Source organism: Mixophyes fleayi, chromosome 6 (assembly GCF_038048845.1).
Source record: "Mixophyes fleayi isolate aMixFle1 chromosome 6, aMixFle1.hap1, whole genome shotgun sequence".
In the NCBI taxonomy this organism is placed as follows: Eukaryota; Metazoa; Chordata; class Amphibia; order Anura; family Limnodynastidae; genus Mixophyes; species Mixophyes fleayi.
The window spans coordinates 193,530,197-193,546,272 of NC_134407.1; positions in this window are offsets into that span (position 1 = coordinate 193,530,197).

The following is a 16,076-nucleotide window of genomic DNA, read 5'->3' on the forward strand; positions in this document are numbered from 1 at the left end:
TTTTTGATCATGTCAAGCACCTTGGGACTCACTTGATACGTGGGTTGCCGAATAGGCCGAGCCTCCCCAGTGTTGACATGATGGGCCACTACATGAGTGTGCCCAGGCCTGCTGGTGAATTGAGGCCGCTCTACCTCCAATACTCCCTTCATCTGTTGAGTCTGGGCTCCTGTTAACTGCTGGCCTATGGGCACGCCTCCACCCCTAGGTCCTTTTTTGTTGCTGCGAGTATGTCGGGTATGGGCTCAGTCTCGGAGTCGTCCATAGGTGGGCAGCAGATTTCCACGTCCCCTATTTCCTATTTTGCCCAGGTCGCCTGTAATTTGTGCTTTCTGGCAGGTACTTGCACCATCACTTTCTGTCCAACTTCTAACTCCCTTTCTCGAGCCCCCTGGTTGTAATAATGGCGCTGCAGTTCCTGCACCCCCAAAGTATGGTCATGAGCGAGCTGCATCAACCTCTGCAGTCTATCCCTCATTTGTACCACATATTTCAATACTGGAACCTCAGGTTCCTGGAATGACCCTTCCCAGCTATCCCGGACTAGGTCGAGAGGTCCCCATACCCTTATAATAACTCAAAAGGAGAGAACCCGGTAGAATCCTGCGGCACTTCGCGGTACGCGAATAATAGCTGCTGCAATGACTTTTCCCAGTCTCCCCCCTCCGACTCAGCATATGCCCGGATCAAGTGCTTAAGGGTCCCATTAAATTTCTCACAAAGACCGTTAGTCTGGGGATGGTAGGAGGTTGTGCGTAATAGATGGACCCCAAATTTGTCCCATACTGTCTACAGAAAGTCCCCTTGAAATTGCGTCCGCTGGTCGGTAACTACTTCTTGAGGGAATTCTACACACTTAAGATATCCATGAGAGCCTGGGCAAGATGTTCAGCATCTATGGATGCTAGTGCCACTGCCTGGGGGTATCTAGTCACGTAGTCAACTACGGTCAGGATGTACTTCTTCCCTGTTCAGCTAGGTTTCTTAAAAGGTACCACAATGTCCATGGCTACCCTCCTAAATGGCTCACCTATGATTGGCATGGACTGTAGGGGGACCCCCGAGGTGTTGGCATACATCGCATGAGGACCTATAGTGTTTGACCTCCTGGTTAACTCCAGGCCAGAAGAAAGAGGAGTGAGTGGGGGCTGCCTATACTAAACTATATTGAGGGGGACTGCCTATACAAAACTATAGTGAGGGGGAGGCTGCCTATACTAAACTATAGTGAGGGGGCTGCCAAAACTAAACTATAGTGAGGGGGGCTGCCTACACTAAACTATAGTAAGGGGGACTGTCTATACTAAACTATAGTGAGGGGGGTGCTGCCTATACTAAACTGTAGTGAGGGGGAGGCTGCCTATACTAAACTATCGGTATAAAAGCTTCAGTCTCCTTTATTAACATTGTCATGGAATTCTCAGCAGTGTTTCCACTTTTAAATTCACGATTTCCAGGTCTCGTCCTGTTTTTTTCTGTTGAACTATCAAATTTCACTGTCAAAATACATAAGATGATGTATTTGACATTAAAAGTAACAACGGGAAAGGGAAAAAAAAATCAGGGTGATAAAGCTGTAAGTGGAAACATTGCTCCTCAGTGACTCCTAATGTACTTATTTTTTTTTTTACAATAAGCTTATATTATTCCCATTATCATAGACATGTGACATTAAAGTTTACCTGTGAAACGGTTCTGAAAAATCTAAAATTACTAATATAGCCTGATTGCAGTTTAGTGTTTTTAATAGCAATTTGTGCCTCTCCCTCTGTGTATCATACATGCCTTTGCCATTATTTAAAATAACTGTTGGGTTAGGCTGATAATCATGTGACACTAAGGTCCTGTAGTCATCCAGAGCCAATGCACTGAATATTAGTTGTGTAATATCACTTATATTGAAAATGCTTCATGATGGAATGCACAACTGTTAGTGGAATTTGTTTTGTTCCAAATTAAAATGTACAAATTGTAAGAAATAGTACAGCATCTACTGTAAAGTAAAAAAGGATGGATCTTAGAAATCACCTCACCTACCCTTTAATATGGTCACAGAAGCCTTGACATTTCTAATTATCTTATATTTTACAGTGAGGGCTACAGTATTTTTTATATATGTGCATCTTGGTGTTATTGTGTTTGGTGTGTTTGGTTAATAGTGCTCAGATAGTTTGTATTATTGCATGGTGGTTTAGTGGTTAGCACTTCTGCCTTGCAGCACTGGGGTCAGGAGTTTAATTCCGGACCATGGCCTTTTCTGTGAGGAGTTTGTATGTTCTCCCTGTGTTTGCTTCTCCGGGTGCTCTGGTTTCCACCCACACCCCAAAAACATACTGGTAGGTTAACTGACTGCTAACAAATATACCCTAGTCTGTGTGTGTTAGAGAATTTAGACTGTAAGCCCTAATGGGGCAGGGACTGATGTGAATGAGTTCTCTGTAAAGCGCTGCGGAATTAGTGGCGCTATATAAATAAATGGTGATGATGATGAATTATCATGATAAAATAATTTGCCAGCATGACAAAGTAAAATCAATATAATATATTCAACTTCTCCTCTTTAAGACATCGGCTGTGATTTAATCACATGAGGTTACTCGCTTAGAAAATACTGTGCTACTTTATGCTATATTGTACAATTAATCACCTGAGATTGATCTCTCTGAAATCTCACCACGTGGGTCAAAGGATCATTCCCTCCCCTGAATTGCCTACAAAAATAGCACAAATGAGTGTTTAGTTGCTCACCCTCTTATAGTTAATGGATATTGAATGAGGTTAATCCCTTGAAATTCACGCAATGTGATTAAATCGGAGGTGATGGTCACACTACACAGCTATTAAAATCCATTGTGTAGATGACCCCATAGTAAACAAGCTGCTGCAAAGCGGGAATTCACTGGAAAGAGATTATTTGCCTTCGAAAAGCTATTGAATTCACCGATGTAGTTTAGCCCTAAGAGGACAACATATATAGTATATGCTGTTATAAAAATATAACTAATATGTTTGATTAATAAAGGATTACAAAATTGACTATAGTATACATCGGATGTGTCATATAAATTGTTTCCACTGACTGGACATGAAGGGATGGAGGGCCGACCCCCCTCCCTCTCCCTTCCCCCCCTAATGGACATTTTAGAAAAGTAGAAACCTTAAGGTATTCGCATTAAGACATTTTGTACATTTTGAACTGCTGGCTGCTGAAATTCACATGTGTGTTTTTACTGTCTATGTTGTAAGGTCCAGAAATAATAGTATATTTGTGTCAATTCTGTGCAGTGATGTTCTTATATCTAAGTACTTTTTCATCCAACATGCATTCTGGCCATAAATGTGCCACCTATAAAAGGACCTGATAGTCTGCATTCTTACTGTGTGAAAAGTATTTTTTAATCCTTTGGAAAAAAAATGGGGATATACAAGTTAGTTTGTTATTGCCAGTGGATGTGCAGAGCAGAGATGAGCCAATTGGGTTCCAAATGTAAAGTAATTATCCAGGAAAGGTACATAATTCTGTAATGCAGACAGACAGTGGTAATCATATGAGGGCATTAAGAACATGGACAATAGAATGTGTGAGCTTTGCTATACTTTTTTACTGTGCATCCTGAGTTATAACTATAAACATCCTGATTTATATATTTAATTTTTTTGAAAAATAAATATTTTTATTAATGATTATAGTATTATAAGTTGGGATTTGATATTGCACATATGTATATGCATATCCTGCAGTCTGTTCTGTCTGTTAACATATGAGGAGTACTGTTTAAGCCGAGTGTACTTATCCCCAGACTCAAATGGAAATGTATCCACTTACATTTGAATACCGCTGCACGTACAATCAAGTTCTGTGCTCGTTTTAAAAACGCAGCTTGCGTTAATCGGGCCCATAATGTAAAATGATAGCTGTTTTAGTGGGTTTTGCAATGAGAAATCTCAATAAGAAGCTGCAGATGTTTAATGAAAGACCAATTTCTCTGAGATGCCTTAAAACCACACACTAAAGCTGGGAGAGTTGGGGGATATGCTGTCCACTGCTGGGCTACATGGTGCGCACGCTAATAAAGGGGTTTGGATGGGTGGTGGGGGTTGGTGCAACCTATCACTTCAAAAGCGCTAGGTACACTTCAGGGGTGATGTCACACCCATAGCGCGCCATGACCAAACCGCTGCTGGTGACACAAACGTTGAGAGGTATGGGTACATGCAGGGCCGGACTGGGAATAAAAATCAGCCCTGGCATTTAAAGCACACAGGCCCACCTGCTGTGGGCTCCATGCACTATATTGTTGCATGGTGATGGTGGCGCAGTGCGCGTTGCTGGTGCAGTACAACATGATGTAGTATGAGTGTGTGTGAGTGTGTGTGTGTGGGGGGTATTTATTTCTCCTAAAGACCCACAACATTACATTGTTAGCACCCTCATTACATCAATAAATACCATGACAATACATTATCGGTTCCCAAATTACAGCAATAAATAACCCCCCACACACACTCAAACTACATCAATACCCACCCACATCACAGCAACCAGCATCACCCCCCACATTACAGCAACCAGCATCACCCCCCACATTACAGCAACCAGCATCACCCCCCACATCACAGCAACCAGCATCACCCCCCACATCACAGCGTCCAGCATCACCCCCCACATCACAGCAACCAGCATCACCCCCCACATTACAGCAACCAGCATCATCCCCACATTACAGCAACCAGCATCACCCCCCACATCACAGCATCCAGCATCACCCTCCACATTACAGCAACCAGCATCATCCCCACATTACAGCAACCAGCATCATCCCCACATTACAGCAACCAGCATCACCCCCCACATTACAGCAACCAGCATCATCCCCACATTACAGCAACCAGCATCACCCCCCACATTACAGCAACCAGCATCATCCCCACATTACAGCAACCAGCATCACCCCCCACATTACAGCAACCAGCATCACCCCCCACATTACAGCAACCAGCATCATCCCCACATTACAGCAACCAGCATCATCCCCACATTACAGCGTCCAGCATCACCCCCCACATCACAGCAACCAGCATCACCCCCCACATCACAGCAACCAGCATCACCCCCCACATCACAGCAACCAGCATCACCCCCCACATTACAGCATCTAGCATCACCCCCCACATTACAGCAATCAGCATCACCCCTCACATTACAGCAACCAGCATCACCCCCCACATTACGGCAACCAGCATCACCTCCCACATTACAGCAACCAACATGACCCCCCACATTACAGCATCCAGCATCACCCCCCACATTAGAGCATCACCCCTCACATTACAGTGTCCAGCATCACCCCCACATTACAGCGCCCGGCATCACCCCCCACATTACAGCGCCCGGCATCACCCCCCACATTACAGCATCCAGCATCACCCCCCACATTACAGCATCCAGCATCACCCCCACATTACAACAACCAGCATCACCCCCCACATTACAGCATCCAGCATCACCCCCCACATTACAGCATCCAGCATCACCCCCACATTACAGCAACCAGCATCACCCCCACATTACAACAACCAGCATCACCCCCCACATTACAGCATCCAGCATCACCCCCACATTACAGCAACCAGCATCACCCCCCACATTACAGCAACCAACATCACCCCCACATTACAGCAACCAGCATCACCCCCCACATTACAGCAACCAACATCACCCCCACATTACAGCATCCAGCATCACCCCCCACATTACAGCATCCAGCATCACCCCCACATTACAGCAACCAGCTTCACCCCCCACATTACAGCAACCAGCTTTACCCCCACATTACAGCAACCAACATCACCCCCACATTACAGCAACCGGCATCACCCTCCACATTACAGCCCACAAATCATATTTTGCCACAATAGTGCCTTCATATCATATTATACCACAATAGTACCCCCAAATCATATTATGTCACAGTAGTGCCTCCATATCATATTATGTCACAGTAGTGTCTCCAAATCATATTATGTCATAGTTGTGCCCCCAAATCATATGCCATACAGTAGTGCCCACAAATCATAACATGCCACAACAGTGCCCCCAAATCATATTATGCCACAATAGTGCCCCTAAATCATATTATGCCATAGTAGTGCCCACAAATCATATTATGCCACAATAGTGCCCCTAAATCATATTATGCCATAGTAGTGCCCACAAATCATATTATGCCACAATAGTGCCCCTAAATCATATTATGCCATACAGTAGTGCCCACAAATCATATTATGCCATAGTAGTGCCCCCAAATCATTATGCCATACACAGTAGTGCCTCCAGTTCAAGAAAGAATGCACACGAGAAACACATTGCACACGAGAAAATATATGAACTTACCTGATTATGGCATCCTGTGTTCTGTTCTCCTACAACTGCGGATCCCTCCTCGTGACAGGAGAGGAGGGATCTGCAGCTGTCAGCTCACACAGGCAGTCAGGAGCAGGGACAGAGGACAGTGGTTGAAGTGGAAATTTAGAAGTGGGAGTATGGAAAATATAAGTGAATGGAGTATGAAGGCTTGATTTTTTTTATAATTTTTTTTTTAACACTTGTCTTCTCTGTGCATTCCCATCCTTCATTACTACTTGTGTTTTATGGTGGCTGCATCCCTGACATTCCCATTTTTAAGATGTCTCTCCCTTTACACTTTCTTTTACCTATGCCCCTACACCATCTTCTTTCCTATCCCTCTCATACACCCCCCTGCACCATCTTCTCCCCTGTCCCTCTCACACCTCTTCCTGCACCACCTTCTCCCCTGACACTCTCACCCCTCTTCCTGCACCACCTTCTCCCCTGGCCCTCTCACATCTCTTCTTGCACCACCTTGTCCCCTGGCCCTCTCACACCTCTTCCTGCACTACCTTGTCCCCTGGCCCTCTCACCCCTCCTCCTGCACCACCTTCTCCCCTGGAACTCTCACCCCTCTTCCTGCACCCCCTTCTCCCCTGACACTCTCACCCCTCTTCCTGCACCACCTTGTCCCCTGGCCCTCTCACACCTCTTCCTGCACCACCTTGTCCCCTGGAACTCTCACCCCTCTTCCTGCACCACCTTCTCCCCTGGCCCTCTCACCCCTCCTCCTGCACCACCTTCTCCCCTAGAACTCTCACCCCTCTTCCTTCACCACCTTCTCCCCTGGCATTCTCATCCCTCCTCCTGCATCACCTTCTCTCCGGGCACTCTCACACATTTTCCTCCCCTGTCCCTGTCCCTGTCACACTCACGACAACAACCCCCCCCCCCCTCCCATGCAACTTGTGGTAAATCGCCCCACCCATGACCCACTCCCCCCTCCCCCCTTCAGAAAAGAACTGGAAACTGTGTCCAGGTTGCAGGGCACAGTTCCAGTTTACTGACAGAGGGCAGAGCCTGGCGAGGGAAAGGAACGGAGCAGCAATCATCTGCGACATATGTAGCAAGGTGGCTGGCTCTGGGAGGAGCCAGTTTTCAGGAGACCAGAGAGTATCGGGCCAGCAAATAATAGGCTAGGTCCCTACACCAGCCCATCTAGCCATCGGCCCTTCTGGCATTTGCCAGAAGTGCCAGATGGCCAGTCCGGCCCTGGGTACATGACTTCTCTTGTAGTTGTGTGCAACAGACATAACTTCCTAGTTTCCTGCTGTCTTTATTTAGTTTTGCAAACCTGTAATATTTTTGTCTCCTAATAACTTTTTTTTTTATTGGCTGATGATCCTCATTAATCTTTGGCTGCAGATATTGTGATTCTTTTACAGCCTGTGTTTTAGCCTGATAGGTCATTATCATACCTGTGCAAGAGAATTTTCAAGGTCATGTTTAGACGATACTCATGCCTCTCGGTGCTATACATGGAAAGTGTTGCCCTCTAGTGGGAGCAGACAAAGTATACGTCAGACCACTTCAGTGAGTAAACTGAATTCTCTCTCATCTTTAGTATTAGTTGTTAGGTGACACAGTTCTTTATAATATTCGATATAATGTTCCACATGATAATAAAGCAGTGGCCCCAGCAGGGTCAATTTAATATGTTATTAATTTGCTCTTCTTTTTGCATGCTACTCAGGAACCCTGCATGGTTTAGTCTGAAAAGGGATAATCTTTGGTTTATACAGCAGCCTCTGTCAAGATTGCTGCAGCTTGCCGATCTCCTAGCGTCGGACACCCTTTTTGTGAATGCTATTAATTAAATTCTGGGACTGATTGTGTAGAAGGAAAAAGCTACTGATTTAATCTCTGTATGGTTGGGTGGGGAGTTCAACATTTCAGAATCTGGCCAAGGAGCAAGTGAGTTTTAGACGAAAGCAGCAGCATCAGGTAATCAAAGATACAAGAACAGTTAGAAGAGGGCAGGACATGGTTGGAGAATGGTCTTGGACTTGTAGAGGACTAGGCATGTCCCCACCATAGGATGGCATTGTGCCGCCGCTGAGAGGGAGCATCTACTCCCACCAAGATGCAGACAGGTTGGGGGAGTCGGCGGGTTGGCGTGCCAGAGTTCACTGTGTCCAGGGCACTATAATATCTACCGTATATACTCGAGTATAAGCCGAGTTTTTCAGCACATTTTTTGTGCTGAAAAAGCCTCCCCTCGGCTTATACTCGAGTGATGCTCGGGGAGATCTAAGTGAGCGGCATTCTTAGTGGGGAGAGAAGGTGCCGTACTGAGAGCAATGCAGGATGCAGCAGAGCGTGACCTCTGACATCACGTCACACTGCGCAGAGCCACATCAGGAACAGATGCTGCCCGGCAAAAACACAGATCGGAGCCACCAGCGGGGAAACTACCCAGCACTCAGTGCCAGCTCACACACCGCCCGGGCAGGACACCCGTGCCCGCCTGACCTCACAGCCATATCGACATCGCTCCTGCTCAGACCGGTCAGCATCTACCCAACCTACCCGGGACCGCGCACAAGACCCCTGGCATCCACCATAATGGTAGTTTGACTACCATCAGAAGGTAATTGCATACTTTTGTCACATCTGAACGGGATACACATTCACCATTACAGCCCCTAGTGTGCATTCCAGGCTGCCAAAGTTAATACAGGCAGAAGCACTATTTACATCCATCTACCAGCGGCACGGACACTCTTATCAGTGCAATCCCTACAGCATCCATTAGAAATACTGCTCTGCATGCTGAACACTGTAACATTTACCTCTGTTCAACACTGTGCCATATTTATACTGTCTACTGTTTATATTTGCTTTATACTGTACGAATCCAATACATCTATACTCATTCATTAATCAACCTACTGATGCATCAATTAATGTAATTTTATTGGTATCTATTTTTATTTTTGAAATTTACCAGTAGCTGCTGCATTTCCCACCTTAGGCTTATACTCGAGTCAATAAGTTTTCCCAGTTTTTTGTGGTAAAATTAGGTGCCTCGGCTTATATTCGGGTCGACTTATACTCGAGTATATACGGTAGTTACGGCTCCGCTCACCACCTCGACATTCTAAACACAATTGCTGCAATACCTGCCTTTGGCTGCGGCATATTTAAAGGGAAAAATGTTGTACAATGCTACATGTAGTCACACAAACAAAGCAACCAACAGCATTTACCATAGCAGCCTCTTTTGGCATAGTAATGGGCACTTTTTATATAATATAGGCACCCAACACTGCTGCCATTGTCATGAGTATGGCTAGTAAAATATGTGCACCCACTTCTGCTGTCATATTTCAGGGCACTACCTGTATGTTAATACTGGTTCCAACCTGTGATAATATATAATCATATTGCACTGCAGGTATAATACTCTTTTGTCATAGTAGGTAGTATAATATGTTCATCCAACCATGCTGGTGTGATGTCATGGTCTGTGCTGGTATATAATAATAAGTACTTCTGGTATAATACAAAACATCTCCTGGTAATATAGTCATATGAACACTTCTGCTTTAATATGCTCCTGTTATCCTGTTTTTTTGTGTGTTTGCTTTTTCATTAATTCAGCAAAGTTTTATGAGTATTATGAAAATTGAAGCAGATTGTATATGAGGAAACCTCCTATAAATAAATCCAGGACACACAATTAATAAAACATTCCCACGGTTTAACGATTCATTTTAATAAAACATCCCTTAGATGTTTTAAAATGTTGTTTTATTAAAACGAATCGTTAAACCTTGGAGACGTTTTATTAATCGTGTCTCCTGGATGAATGTATATGAGGTTTCTTCATATACAGTCTGTACAGCTCTGTATTCGAGTTTATCTTGATATTGCTGTAGACTGACAATTTCGCTTCTGAGTAGCAGCGTGGGTATATCTGATCCATGTCACTTGTGCTGTGATCTAGTGTGCCTTTAACTTCCTTCCTTCTGGAGTATTAAGAAGCATGTAAAATATGTCACCTTCTAAGAAGTTCAAACAACTTGTTTGAAACAGAAAAGTAAAGTATGATAAAGAGTTATTTGAATTCCGTTGAGTAGCCACCCCGTGGTTTGACATAACATGTTAAAGTGGTCCTATTAAGCCACCTTGGTGGGGTGCTGCAGTTATATGGTGTTATGGAAGGGTAACTATAAAGAAGAGCTTCTTACAATTACAATACAATACATTGAATTAACAAGCTTGATCCGATGGGCAATGGTGAATGGATGCAGGATGAGCCATCTTAGAGCTATGGCCTTATGGACATATAACAATAACATGTGCTGCAGACTGATGAAGTATTACAAGAGATTGGACAAAAAAGAACCTAAGAGGAATATTTTGGCATGGAGGGGAACTTGCAACTTCAAGAGGTCAAAGAGAAATATGAGCACTTTATACATTAACTGACCATATATGGTTAGAACTTGTCAGGTGTATACAAATTCACACTTTGGGTATTCAGAGTTGGATTGTGAACAAAATGTAATCAATCTAAGGCATGTAAAATAAATGTACAGATTGATGACTTAACTAAGTTAAGTAACACCTTGGAGGGAGCCTCAAATGCCTCTTGCCACATCTCTTTGTCAAGGGAGCAAACATCATTTGTCCATCAGACTGTATTGCTAGAGTTGCAGTTTTAGGAGGAGGGAATTCAGCTTAATGAGGGGTATAATCAAACATTCCTTGACCTGAGGGGAACCGTCAGGGTATTGTGCCTGGACTGCATATCTCTGCTGATGTTATTGAAAGTGGTGAGTATGTAATCTTCATGAAATCAAGTGAAGGACTATAGTATAACATCCTTGTACAACTGACTTATGTTCTACTCGCATGGACTTCTTATAAGTTAAGAAGTTAGGAAAGGATGGAATTCACCCAGAAGGTATTGTGTTCTACTAGGTTGGCAAATAGGTACATTCTAGGTTTGTCCCAAGCTGGTAAAATCTGTGGTGATGGAATTAAATGAGATGTGGAGGTCATGGCTTAACAGTCATTCAAGTAGAATGTGCTCTGACAGAGCTCTGTACAACTAATCTCTGTTAATCTTAGAGTTTCCTCCACAAAAGTATGTTTCCAGTTTAGTAATACCCCGAAAAGTGCTCCAGCTCAATATTGATATAGAGTGATTCCTCTGGAGAGAATGATCCAATCATGGCCTAACATCCCGTTGTGGACTATGTGGCTCCTTGGGGTCGCACCAACTCAGCAACATCACCACTGCTGCAACCACAACCAACAGAGGATGTCACACTACCAGAGACACCCCACCCTCGCAATCTACCTCTTTTGGGGGGATTGAATTGGAGGAAAGATTTGGACTGCATTAGTGTTTGCCAGCTTTTGCCCAGGACAAACTGAATGGACCAACTTGGCACTAATTCGCATTTGGCAGTGCATAGATTTCTTAACTGTAGTGGTGAGTTCCCACTAGGGATTAGGAACAATGGAGATAACAGGGAGGATGTTTCAGGTCTGCACATGCGCAGGCCCGATCTATTCATTCCTTCTGCTCCCTTCCTATAAGCTGATACATTTTGGCTCCAATCTTCAGAAGGCCCCTCCTCCTGATGATTAGTGCCTGTTCTTTTAGCTACCTCTTAGGTGATAGACGTGGCTCCATTTCTCCTACTGTGTTTTTCTCTCCTTGTGGATTGCATCCTGCAGCAACCTGCTGACCGCAGAGCTGACACTTCACAGTCTACTTCGCTGCTATTTCAGTGGTAACCTGTTGTCTGCAGAGCTGACAGTTCCTTGAGTATTTCAGCATCCTACCAGTGGTAACCTGCTAACTGCAGAACTGACACTACACAGTGTACTTCCAGTGGTAACTTGTTGTCTGCAGAGCTGACAGTTCCTCGTGTACTTCGCCATCCTTCCAGTGGTAACCTGCTGACTGCAGAGCTGACACTACACAGTGTACTTCGCTGCTATTCCAGTGGTAACCTGTTGTCTGCAGAGCTGACACTTCATAGTGTACTACGACACCATTCCAGTGGTAACCTGCTATCCGCAGAGCTGACACTTCATAGTGTACTACACCATGTTCCAGTTGTATATAACATATAATAGGGATAAGCGCTCTAATCCTGTAATGACAAAAACACCTTGCCACAAGCTGCACGCAGAGAGACTCTCCCAGGACCTCAAGTAAAAATTGCAAATAGTTTCTGCAGCGCTCAGTGACGGTACATGTAACAAACCACATCTACATACACACTTTAAACAGTACTTTAGCGCGTAGAATTAATATATGGTGTTCCACAACGATAAATGCACTAATGTCTCTCCAGCTCTCAGGTAGACTTGACTCTAATCAATATAGTTTATAAAGCATAAATACCATTGTAGGCTCAATTCTGAACAAAAAGTATTACTCTGTTTGATGGTATCCGTCCTCCCAAGAACTGCAGTTTATGTATTAAATCCGTAATGCATCTGATGATAACCACTGTGTTCCTGGAGAAAGGCTGGCCGCCTGATGGTAAGCGGTGATTGTTGTGTCAAAATCCAGCCAACAGAATGCAATCAGGGGATTCTGGGTGTTGTAGGCTGTATCTTGGATCCTCCGGCAGTTTGCTCTGATGAATCTGTGACCACCGTCAGTGCCCTTCTGATCCTCATACACAAACCAGGGAAGACCAAAGTAATCAATCAGTAAAAAACTTTATTCACCATTACAAAGTACATTAGTACTTACACTGAGGTAATGTTCAAGATGTTCATTATAACTCCTCAACGCGTTTCGTCCCCATGTGAGACTTGATAAAGTCTCACATGGCACCACTAGGGGTAAGCTTGCCATAATACCAAACAACGATAGGGACCCCAAAGCATGTTCAGGTGCAGGTCTACATCTAGGGGAGGACTGGCAAATTTAAGCCCCAGGGGATGGGGGAGACTTAGCTCAGCAGCCTATTAGGAATATTTTACAGAAAAATAAAATGCATGTACCCCAGTGACCAAGCCCAAGGTAACCCAGTATGGGACCGGCCCAGGGCATATGTCTCCCTGCCCCTCAGCCCAACCATATCCTTTTTAACGTAGTTCTAAAATTATTTGCCTTATTGTCAGCAAATAGACTGGCTGCCGTCATTCCCCATGGAAAAAGATCTGTGAGTATGGAGACCTCATAAACTTCAAAATTAAGGTAGACAAGAAGGATATTCTCTCTCTAAATATGTCTCCTGAGGCACAACAACCTCTTAAAGACAACAATAGCTTATGCTGACAATCCCAAAAGATTTGACAAGTGCAAAAGTACATAGGCGCCTACCTGAGCAGACTCAATGATCAATTATTTGCTACTAAGTTCCCGGCATTAATAGATACAATAAGAAGGCACTATGGTAAAAGGGTACCTATCCCACATATGGTGGCATGCATCAAGAGTCATAGGACACATTCATAACGTAGCTAGATGCTTTATAGCGGCCAACTGGAAGAAAATGAAACTTCATACAATGACTGCTGTAATCAATAAATTCTGACAGATGTCTTAGCCTGTAATCTGAGTTGCGGGTCTGCAAGGAACAGTTCTCATCGTGCATGTGGGTGCTTTATTTTTATCCCAGTGGATTGAAAACTGGAAGAAAGTAGACAGCCATGTTTTTTGGTGAGCAATATATATTGGTGAAATAGGGCATATGTTGGGGGGTCTTTTTCTAATAAAGGGCTTTGCCACTGTGTGTGTTTATTTCAATGTATTTTTTTCCAGGTGCGCTATATGTCCTAAGTCATGCTTGCGCTTGTACGTCTAGAAACGCAAGCATGCTCTGGCAGTCATGGTTTTGCTGGCACTTGTAGTTCTAAAAGCACCAACAGCCCCAAGCAGTTTTGTGTTGCCAGGGATTGCAAAAAAATACATTTACATCAATCAACCCACACCAACCTCCGCAGGGCTGTTTGCCAACATTTTATTTGTGATCCGGATGTCCCTAGGGAATTGAGTCCCATGCTGAGCGCACTAAGGCTGGTTGACATTATAACGGAGATTCCATGCTGTGGGTATTCCTGTTATAGTGTCTCCAGCTTAGTCTGTCATAACCAAGAGGTGTCATAACATTTTTTTCAGCAGACCTCAAGGTCTTTAATTTGTTTGAACTTCTGCTGATTTTTAGTCATATGGACACTGCTGGTATAATATGTGCACTTCTGCTCTTAAAAGAAAAATTGATATAGTGGATAATACTTGGGCATGAGATTAAAATCTAGATTAAAGTAATAATGTTCTGATGATTAAACCAGTCGCACTGGGGTTGACGATCAAAGAAGGATATCTAGAACTCCGCCTATGGCCCCACTTCATCTTAAACTAGCTCTGGCAAGTAATATAATCATCTATATCTATAATCAGTGCTCAAATGTACAGTGCTACAGAATATATAGAGTTTAATTTGGAAAATTGTGAAAGTGGTGTGGTTACATTAGCTGTAATGTGAATTCAAGCAGGTACACGCATTAAAAGTTCACATTTCCATTCATTTATTATTAGAGATGTTCACTGACCCCCGTGTTTTGGTTTTGGATCCCTATTCTTTTCTAAAATCCCTATTTTTTTTGCTAAAATCACATCATTTCGCTCTTTTTTTTATCCTTGCATTATTAATAACCTCAATAACATTCATTTCCAATCAATTTTCAATAAAAAAATTTAAGTGACAATAACACTGCTGCCCCTCCTGTTTCTGTATAAGCAATGGCACTGAGCAATGGCACTGGAGACTGGAGAATTACAAGAACATTGCTACCCCTGTTTCTGTGTAAGCAATGGCACTGAGCAATGTCACTGGAGAATGGAGAGTGACAAGAACACTGCTACCCCTGTTTCTGTGTAAGCAATGGCACTGAGCAATGGCACTGGAGACTGGAGAATTACAAGAACACTGCTACCCCTGTTTCTGTGGGAGCAATGGCGCTGGATCTCCTGGGAAGGGAGGTACTTATGGAATACAAAACCCACGAGATCCGACAATGCAACAATGACGTTTTGCCTCGATTCAGATACGAAGACGCGCAAAAGTACAGAGCCGGCTTGCAAGCCTACTCGGATCCTTTCATGTTTATCTTGGAATTGCAGTAACTGTCCTTGAACACTAGATGTCCCCTTTAACATGGCAAAAGCTTCTTTAAAAAAATATATTCATAGAAAATCAGCACACACAGAAAATAATGACATAATTATTTGCTTGTAAAATAAGCTTTGGACTTGCAAGATCGCTTAGATTTCACCAAGGTCGTTAGAATTCCAATGTGCCTCTTTTCAGTAATGGCAATAATTAAAGTCTTTGAGGCATATTCAGAATTATTCTTATCACAATAGAAATGTTGCATATATTATGGTGGATACAATATCGGGGCTACAGATTTTTTGTTTTCTATTACTCTGGGAAACTCAAGATTATTTAGATAGTATCACACATTCCCCCGTCCCCCTAATTATGATTTTACTCATAAGATGGCTGTATATCTTTAATAAAGTAATATAAATGCACTCCTAATGAAAGGGTTTTGGGGTATATTTACTAAACTGTTGGTTTGAAAAAGTGGAGATGTTGCCTATAGCAACCAATCAGATTCTAGCTGTCATTTTGTAGAATGTACTAAATAAATGATAACTAGACTCTGATTGGTTGCTATA